Source organism: Hevea brasiliensis, chromosome 16 (assembly GCF_030052815.1).
Source record: "Hevea brasiliensis isolate MT/VB/25A 57/8 chromosome 16, ASM3005281v1, whole genome shotgun sequence".
Lineage (NCBI taxonomy): Eukaryota > Viridiplantae > Streptophyta > Magnoliopsida > Malpighiales > Euphorbiaceae > Hevea > Hevea brasiliensis.
Window position 1 is genome coordinate 55,712,368 of NC_079508.1, and position 10,198 is coordinate 55,722,565.

Consider the following 10,198-nt stretch of genomic DNA (forward strand, 5'->3'; position numbering starts at 1 on the left):
ATGAAGTTATGTACTAATACATGTCATTATAGTAAAATTACTTTATTATATGCCCTCAAAAAAAAATATTCTATAATAAAAAATAAAATAATTTAATAAAATTTTACGATTTATTTTACATTTTTTTACATATATATATATATATAATAATTTATTATAAAAGTTTACTAATTTAATAAAGTAATTATCACAAAAGGCATATATAACACAATTAAATAAATAATATAATATAATATTATTTATTTATTAAATTTGTTTACATAAAAAATTTTATTTTTTATCGGTTTACAAATTCAACAAAATTGTTAAATCGTTTTATTTTTTATAATAAATAATTTTAATTTGTAATAAAATTAAGAAACCGTGGAATATGCCAATTTTTTTTTCAACTTACAACCGCGAAGAATTTCCTGACTTGATGCAAAGTACAAGACCGAGTCCACTTCCCACTGCTGCGGAATTCAGATTGGAATGCAAATTTGAAAATTTTATGGTTCAACAATATTTATAGAGAATATTAATCACACTCAATGTACATGTATTTTTATTTTGAAAATATATATATTTTTTTATAATTAAAAAATTATTTTATTGTGTCAAAAATATTTTTAATATATTTAATAATTAGTATGTTTATATATTTTTTAATCAAATTATATAATTTATTATTATCATATTTTATTATGAGATTATATTTTAAATTGACAGAGTGAATTTACTTATCAAAGTACGTCATGTAAAAATAATTATTCATATCATGGATAAATCTAACTTACTATTCATTTATATTTATTTAAATTAAATTTAGATAATAATTTTTTATAAAAATAAAATTTTACATGTTTATATATATATATATATATAAGCACATAGTTAATTTAACAATGAATGATTACAGGGAAAACAAATCTACAAGCAACAATTATAGTTGTCTGAAATCTGAAATGCAAGAATTAGATTATTAGAAGAAGAAATGTTGAAGCAAACATGATACATATTTACACGTAGAAGAATTCCTTTGTTTTATCCTTAAAAAACAAGCATGTCTGCGTATTAGGATGTCTTGAGAAATGTATGCACCATAATGGCCGGGACGTGCTTCAACCCTCGCAAAATGATGCTTCTCGATATTATTGTTAATAAGCCACGTTTCAAGTATTGTATTTGGATTCGGTATTCTAAATTTAATTTCAATTAAATATCACAATTTTATAGATGATTCTGATTATAATACTATTAAATTATAATTTATTAATTTTTCTTAAATTATTAGTTAACTTTAATTAATTTAGCTAGCTTAATTTATGTGCATTTTTATCTTGCCTGTCTCTAACTAATAATCACGCTTAATCTATTTATTTAATTACAATATATTTAAAATAGATTAATTAATAGGTAGGGAAATTTACATTTTTGTTCTTAAATTTTGTGTTATATTACACTTTAATTATTAGATTTTAAAAAATAAATTATTTAATATTAAGTTTTGTATTATACTATGTTTTAGTCTCTAAATTTTGATAAATGAATTATTTAATTCATTTAATTTTAATGTATAAAATAATTTAATCCCTATAATTTTAATGTTTATAGTAATTTCATCTATTAATGAAAATATTATATTATTCTATTTATTAAAATTACATGGACTAAAGTAAAATATAATATAAAATTTAGTGACTAAATAATTAATTTTTAAAAAATTATAGATTAAAATGTAAAATTTAATGATTACATAATTTATTTTTTAAAATTTAAGAATTAAAATATAATATAAGATAAAATTCATAGATCAAATTATAAATTTTTGTAATATGTAATGTATGAAGGTTGCCCATCAAGTTGAACTTGAAAAGAGTCAAAATCCAGAACCAGAAGGCAGCAGCAGCCATACTTGAAGTCTTCAATTCAATACCTAATTGAGAATAATACTCAACACTGTACCTTCAACTGCAAAAAAACTTCTTCAATATTTTCGTCTTCAATTCAATACCTAATTGAGAATAACACTCAACACTGTACCTTCATCTGCAAAAAAATTTCTTCAATATTTTTGTCTATCTCATAAAAATTTAATTAATTAAACTTTTTTTTATAATTAAAAAGAATTGATAAAAATATTGCTGAAATAAAAATTAATATTATTTTTATTTTTATATAATTCTTCACTCTAATAGTTTATTTAGATTTTAATTAATTATTCAAAGCGAATATTAAAAAAGAACACAACTATTAATTATTGTAAAGGACTAGAGAGAAACCTAATGAACCCCGCAATGAGAAATTTAATAGATGTTAGGTTGTTTTATGTAATTTTTATTTTGTTATTTGGGGCCTTGTAATAGGCAAAAAAGCAGAGATAATATAAACACAATGCCTGTTTATTAAGAAAATTATTTTTTTAAATATATTAATTAAAATTTAAATTTAATTATGAATATATTAAAATAATAAAATAAATTATTTTTTTTAATAATATTTAAAATTATATTTTTATTAGAAAAATGGGTCAACTATGACTATGTGCCCCGTTCTGAATAAACTTCCTCCACCACGGTAACGTGCTCAATAGAATTGATAAAGCACTAAAAATTCTTGAAAAATAAATAAATAAAGCACTAAAAAAAAAAGCAAGAAACGACAAGAATTACGGAAGGAAAAGTTGAAACGACAAGACAAACAAACCAACAGAGAAAGTAAAAGTGGATATTCTTTATAATTCGAAATGATTACGGGCGAAGATACATATACACACACACGCATATGGGAGAAAGCACTTAATTATCTCTCGTGAAGGGAAACCGTAGATCAAAGGTGGTTGACTGATGGTGGGTGTGATCTTAGGAAAATTGTAATATGCTATTCGCGCACTAGTTTCTAGTGCAAGAACTTAATTATTCTATAAATTATTAAATATAGTATTTTTTCACTGGGAAAAACATGAGTATGTGCTTCCTAAATACCTAATAAAATTTTGTAGACTTGTGCACAACATTGCAGCAACTGGTCATCGCTTTTTTTTTTTTTTTTAAATATCTATATATTTTTTATATTCTATTTTATAGCTTGACGAGAGACTAATCCCTTTGAGTTGGGTGTGCAATTATGCTAAATGTGCATTACTACTCGATTAACCTTTCGTAAACTTTTTGTTTACTTTAAGATACGTTTGGTAAAATGTTAAAAAATTAAAAAAAAATTAATATGAGATTAATGAGAAATAATTATTAATCTTATAACTTTAAACTTTTCATTAATATTATTTTGATATTTAAAAAGATTAAATTAACATTTTAAGGTAAAAAGTTAATATAATCTCTTTAAGTATTTAAATAACTCAAAAAATATAAATATTAATGAAGTGAAAAGTTAATATAATTTATTTAAATATTTAAGTAATATTAATAAAAAAATTAATATATTTTTTTTAAATATCTAAATAATATTAATAAAGATTGAAAATTACAAAAGTAATAATCTTGTACTAACTCGTCTTCTTTGAATTTATAGTAGTTTCAAAGCCACATTCTCTTGTACTCTTTTGTGTAAGGGAAAATTGCTGATGGTGTCAAACCTTGAACTTTATTTATTGTCCTATCCCATACAATCTTATGTAGTTACTTGACAATTAAGTATTCGTGGCCTTAAATGTACTACCTAGCTAGTCTTACTTAAATTTCGTCTTCATTGTCAGTTGACATAAATTCACAAAATTTATTCATTTCTTACAAATTAAACAAAATTCATCTAATTCATTTAATTTTGACAATTTGAATTAAAAATATTATAATTTTGGAAATAATTTTAATTTCATTATATTAATACTTATTAGTAACAAAATAATTATTTTTACAGACACTAGGGTTAAAAATACTTGCAATATTTAAAATATTCCCAATCAATTATAGTCTAAAAAAAAAAACATAAACTTGGATTACTGATTCGCTAGCCAACTATGCTGTGGCGTTTCCTGTGGGAGTTCATGTGCTCAATTTCCCCCCTTCATCCCGCCAGTCGTGGATCTTCCATGTGATCAGCGTGGAATCACTTACCACACAGTCAGTCTGTGTTATGTTGTTTTGTGTGTTTGAGTTTTGCTCTTCCCTTGTAAACCAAAAAAAAAAAAAAAATATATATATATATATATATATATATTAAAGATTTTGACGTGAAAATGCAGCAATTGCAGGCCAGGGTGGCATGCAGCCTTGAAGGTACGGAGAAATTTGTCCAAGCTCGTGAGTAAGTTATACACAGATAAATTTACAGCAGGAAGATGATGATTTTTTTCTCCCACTAGCGCAGGAACCTACGGGTTATAGCTAGAGCATAGCCTCCGCATGAATCTTATCAGCTTTTTCTTTTAAGACTTTCTACGTCCTCATACTTGACAATTCAACGTAAAACACTCTACTATTCACATGCCTTACTTCAACGGCCCCCTCCAATTTTTACACGCATGCCATTGTCCCCATATATCATCCAACTTCCAATCACAACAAATTAATTCTCGCTCATTTATTACGATTCATTTAATTCTACTAAGGGCTAAAGTTTATTGCCAATTAAATTATCTTTGTATATGATTAGATAGTGATAATTAGTTAGTAGCCACTCTTCGCATCAATGCTCCGAATATATAACTGACATGGTTATTTATGTCTACAAAATTATATAATGAAACAAATAATATTATATTAGTACATTACATGAAATAACAAAATAATAGAAAATGGATAAATATATAAAAGTAATTATTTAAAAAAAAATTACATGTTGAGTATAAGTTTTTGAGACTTATTTTATATATATATGTATATATATAGAGTAAAAAAACAAAGAAAGAAAAAACAAATGCATGCATGCAATTGCAAATGTCTTGTCAATCAAACAAACTATGCCAATGAGGAAACACCCTGTAATTAATGGAAATCAAGAAATTAATGTAAATAATCGGTTTAAAAACCAGCAAAAATCAGTAAAAATAGAAGGAACCTCGCTGAAAGTTTGAGAAACAAGAACATTAATATTAAAGCAAACTGGTTAACTAGATAGAACAAAAGCATCAAACTACTGTTACACACTAACCGCATAACATGGCCCCTACTTCAACTCTCTGTAGGGAATCGATACCTAACCTTGCAAGATGTAACTTCTAAAGAATACTAAAATTGGTATATGTTTATCTCTCTGTTTCCCTATTGTATGATCACATACGGAAGGATATAACACTAGCTAGCTGCCTAGCCTTCCTTAGTCAAAGGGTCACGAACTTCAAAGAAAGAGCGATTCTTGACGACAATATCATACATGTGAATAGACTTGAAGTTGGAGAAATGTAGAGGGAGAGAGATTAGATGGGCAGAATTGTCAGACTTGTGGAATTGGAGGAGGTTTGGCTGATTGGAGTTGGAGTACCGAGTCCAGCCAAGTTCGGTGAGTCTGTCTTCGAGCTCAATGTAGGAGCGAATGACATGATTGGTTGGGAGATACACAAGGACCTTTGGTCGAGCCCCCGGTGCCGTGGCTGTGCCTGGAGTGGGTGGCTCTTTCTGCTCGAAAGACTCTCTTGTAGGATTGCTTACCAGGCGAGCCACACCTTTCTTGTCGAATATCCACACACCGGACATAGCGAGCTGTGAGACAAGAAGAGAGAGTAACAGAAGGGACGCGGAGTGAGGGTGCAAGATATGTGGTTGATGAATTTACAGGAGAAGAGCAAACAATACGAACAACGTAAGTAAGTATCTTTCTTAGGCCTTCCGCATTACATATATATATATATATATATATATATATATATATATATATATATATATATTAGATAACTTATTTAATATTATTATTGGAATTATTATTAAAAAAATTATTTTTTTAAATATATTCATCAGATAATATTAAAAAATAAACTAAAATTAAATTTAACAAATTTTAATTATAAAAATATTAAAATAAAAAAAAATAATTTTTTTAAAATTTTTAATAACATTTAAAATAATACTTTTATTTAAAAAAATAATTTTTGCTCACTAAAAAAATGCCAAATAGCACTGAATTCCAAGTCCCTATTTATAGGAAAAATGAGTTAAGGTATGGCTCAATTACTAAAATGTCCTTTTTATTACCAGTAAGTAATAAGTATGATAAGAGGTGTTCGATTCCAGTTCAATTTGAAATTTGTTTAGAAGTTGAAATCAAATCAAAATTTTGAAATTTTGGTACAATTCTGGTTTAGTTCTTCATTATTTCGATTTCAGTTTGGTACAGTTCTCAATTTTTAAAATAATTTTATGTAATTATTTCTTTAAAAAATCATACTTAAATCAACATTTAAATTTTGAATTAAGTTATTAATATGTAATATATCATATAATATATATTTTAACTATACTTAAATTATATAATCTTTAATTATAAGGTGCATATATAACTTATGATAAAATATATTATATAATATAATAATATATCATATAATATATATTATAACTATTTATTAATCATATAATATTTAACTACAATATATAAATATAATTAAGAATTAATATATGTATATATATATATATATATATAAGATAATAGTATATTTATAATTAAGAATGATAAGGTAATTTAATGTATTTATAACTAAAATTATTAAAAAAATATAGAAAAATAAAATATAATATTAAGTTATATTTAGTTTATAATTATATATAAATATATATAATTATATTAAAAATATATAATACATCTAAAAAAAATATAAAAAAATACATATATAAATTCGATTCTCGATTCGATACGGGTTTGGTTCGATTTTAGTTCGATTTCATTATAATTCTGATTCAATTCTTAGTAAAAAATCAAAATCGAGTCAAATTATCAAAACAAATTTAGATAAATATAATTCTTATTGATTTAATATGATTATTGGACTCAATTTTCTCAATAACCTTGCACAGCCTTAAGTATGGCAGTCCAGAACAGGTAATATGTGGGGGTATTTCTGCTATGAAATAAGATATGTGATAGAAGTTGACGTGGCAAACTTTCACCACTTGGTGGTCTATATACGACGTCGCTTTATGTGCCTTGACGTGGGTGAATTGGCGGCATAAAAACTCCTATACCACTGTCACCATTAAAAATGATTATATATAATGCTAAAAATATATATATATATATATACAAATTACAAATTTATTTTTTTTATTGCACAAATTTATTCATTATTATCCGAAAATAGCTTGAGAGCAAGCTTAATATATATAGAATCTGTAGGCTTATTGAATGACACTTTAAATATTATTAATAATAAAATAATATTAATAAATTTTCAATATTAAAAATTAACCTTAAATTTTTTTTATACCTTTTTTTATTGTTCTTTTTTCTTTTGTTTTTCTGTTTTTCATTTATTTCCTTTTTTTATTTTTCATATAATTAAACTTATTTATATTTACATCAAAAATAATATTATTTAAATATCTTGATATAATTTAAATAAAATTTATTTAAATTATAAATTGAATATCGCGTGTAAGTATTATTTTACTTTTAGACTTTTTCCCTTTTTCTTTTTTAATTTCTTCCTTTTAGTTTTTTAAAATCTTTTATATGGCTAAACTTAATCAATATTTACAATATATATATATATATATATATATATATTATTCAAATATTTTACCCTGACTTGCTTTTTTTTTAATCTTTTCCTTTTTCTATTTTTTTTTTCTATTTTTTCATTTAATTAAACTTATTTTACATAAAATAATATTATTTAAATATTTTCTTTTAACTTAATAAAATACAATTAAATTCTAAATTGAACTGTGAAAGTTCTATTTTATTTTTTGGCATTTTTATCTTGCTTTTTTTTTTGTTTTATTTGATTTCTTTTCCTTTGCTTTTTTTATATAATTAAACTTATTTAATACTTACATAAAAATAATATTATTTAAATATTCTTTTAATAATTCAAATAAACTCTAATTCAATTATAAATTGAATGTAAAAAGTATTTTTGTTCATGAATAAATACTTTAATGACATTAATTTATAAAATATAATTTTTTAATTGATAATAAACTAAAACTAATCTATAATATTGTCATTAAAAAATAATGAAAATTATAGTATTATAGAATTAATCACAGACATATATACATTACGTAGTCAATCCTACTTATACATATAAAAACTCAATGTTGAGTTACTATATTTTAAAAACAATATTGTAAAACTTCTATTAGATTTTTTTTTCTTTTTCTTCTCATTTCAATTGAGTGAACTCTCTCAATTTTTACAATTGTCCTTTTTTTTAATATCTAACTTTAAAATTATTTTATTACATTTAATTATTTTTAACTATTAAATGATTACATTTATCTCAATAACTTTAAATTATCTTTAAAGAAAAAATATACAAAAAAAATCATACTATTTTTACAATTGAGATTGTTTTTTATCAAAAAATTATTCCTAATACTTTAGTTGTTAATTTATTAAATCATAGTATTATAATTTTTACAGACAAACTATATACATGACTGCATTTTGCAAGTGTGGAAAATAAAATTAATTAAATAACTTTTACAATAAATTATAAATAAAGTTTATAATGTATTCAAAATTTTTATTTATTTATAGTAATTTTATTAAAAATTAACAATAAAAAATTATAACCGCAACACCACATGGACATTTAACTTGTGAATATGCAAGATGAAAAACTTACTTATATTGATCTATCATGAAATTCTACCATGCATAATAATGCATCTTTAGTCTATAATAAATTAAGTCTATGCATGAAAGAGCGAAGAGGATATAATTATTGAAGTCTTAATTTCATTTTTTTTTTAAATCTTATATTATAATCTTATGGAGAACTACAGTTATATTTTTCTTACCACTCAATTAAAATCTATTATTTAATCTTATATTTAATTAATTGTTTCAAACACAATTTTTTTTATTAAAAATAATAAAATTATTATTTAGACAATAAAATTATGAATTCAAATTTAAATAATAATTCAATTAATTAAAAATAAATAAATGACTATCGTTTGAAATTATATATATATATATATATATATATGAATGGATAGATTTTTTAAATTATAATACACTGGCAAATATATACCCATTATTATTCAATTATTTTTATTCGGTACGAGAATTGAAGTGAAAGAGTTTGTGTAAATACTTATCAAAAATATTATTTTTAAAAAAATAAAAGAATTATTCGCAAGAAAGCCGTCTTAGCTCAGCTGGTAGAGCGCATGGCTTTTAACCATGTGGTCGTGGGTTCGATTCCCACAGACGGCGTGTAATTAATTTTTTTGCCCCTTCTCCGTGTGCTCAAATTGTTCATGCAATGGGTGGGCTGAAATCTTTAGTGTGCCCTTCACCGTCGGGCCTCCCCTTCCTTTGGCAGGCCTGCTGAAAATTGTAATTAAGCATTCGAATTTCTTCTTCTATAGTTTTCTTTTCATTTTTTTTTAAACTATTAATTTTGAGGTAAGCTCTCAATATATATATATATATATATATATATATATTTTTTTTTTTTTTTTTTTTTTTTTTTGCTACTAAATAAAACCAATTGAACCAATCTTGTGAAGTAATTAATTTACTAATTTAACTAATCCAATTGCAAAATTTAAAATGTTTATTTTTGTAACTCATATGTATTCAGACGACTTCAATTTAATTTGATTATCATGAAGAGCAATGATTTGATGATGTTTGTATTTCTGCATCTCTTATTTCACCTTGGTTGAGGAACTAACCTCAGTCTTATTAACCACTTCTTAGTTCATTTTTTACACTGATTTATCATATTCCAATTCTTCATTTCCTTTTACAGTTTACTTTTAATTTGCCTTACTGGATTATTGATTTTCAATCTAGTATTATGTAAGAGATTATAGATGAAGATAATGAAAAACTAAAAGATCAATCTTTCAATGAGTATAACCCAAGTAGAAAAATCTTTATAGGAAAATATTTCTAAAATAATATCACACTTTCTTTAAAGAGCTTATTAAGTGTTATCCTTCGTAAATAATTTACTTTTATACTAATTATTATTTAATTATTTTTTATTCATCTTTTAATTATCATTATTATTTATAATACTACTTTAACATCTATGATTTAAATTATTATTTTTTAAAAATTTAATTTTTAAAAATTAACATATTATATGATT

The 10,198-nt window shown here is 23.3% G+C and overlaps 1 non-coding gene across 1 annotated transcript; it reads left to right on the top strand.

Moving 5' to 3' along the window:
• Positions 1-9,239: 9,239 nt before the first annotated feature.
• TRNAK-UUU (transfer RNA lysine (anticodon UUU)) lies at positions 9,240-9,312 on the top strand. The gene has a single exon. It is a non-coding gene; the product is annotated as a tRNA-Lys (tRNA).
• Positions 9,313-10,198: the final 886 nt, after the last annotated feature.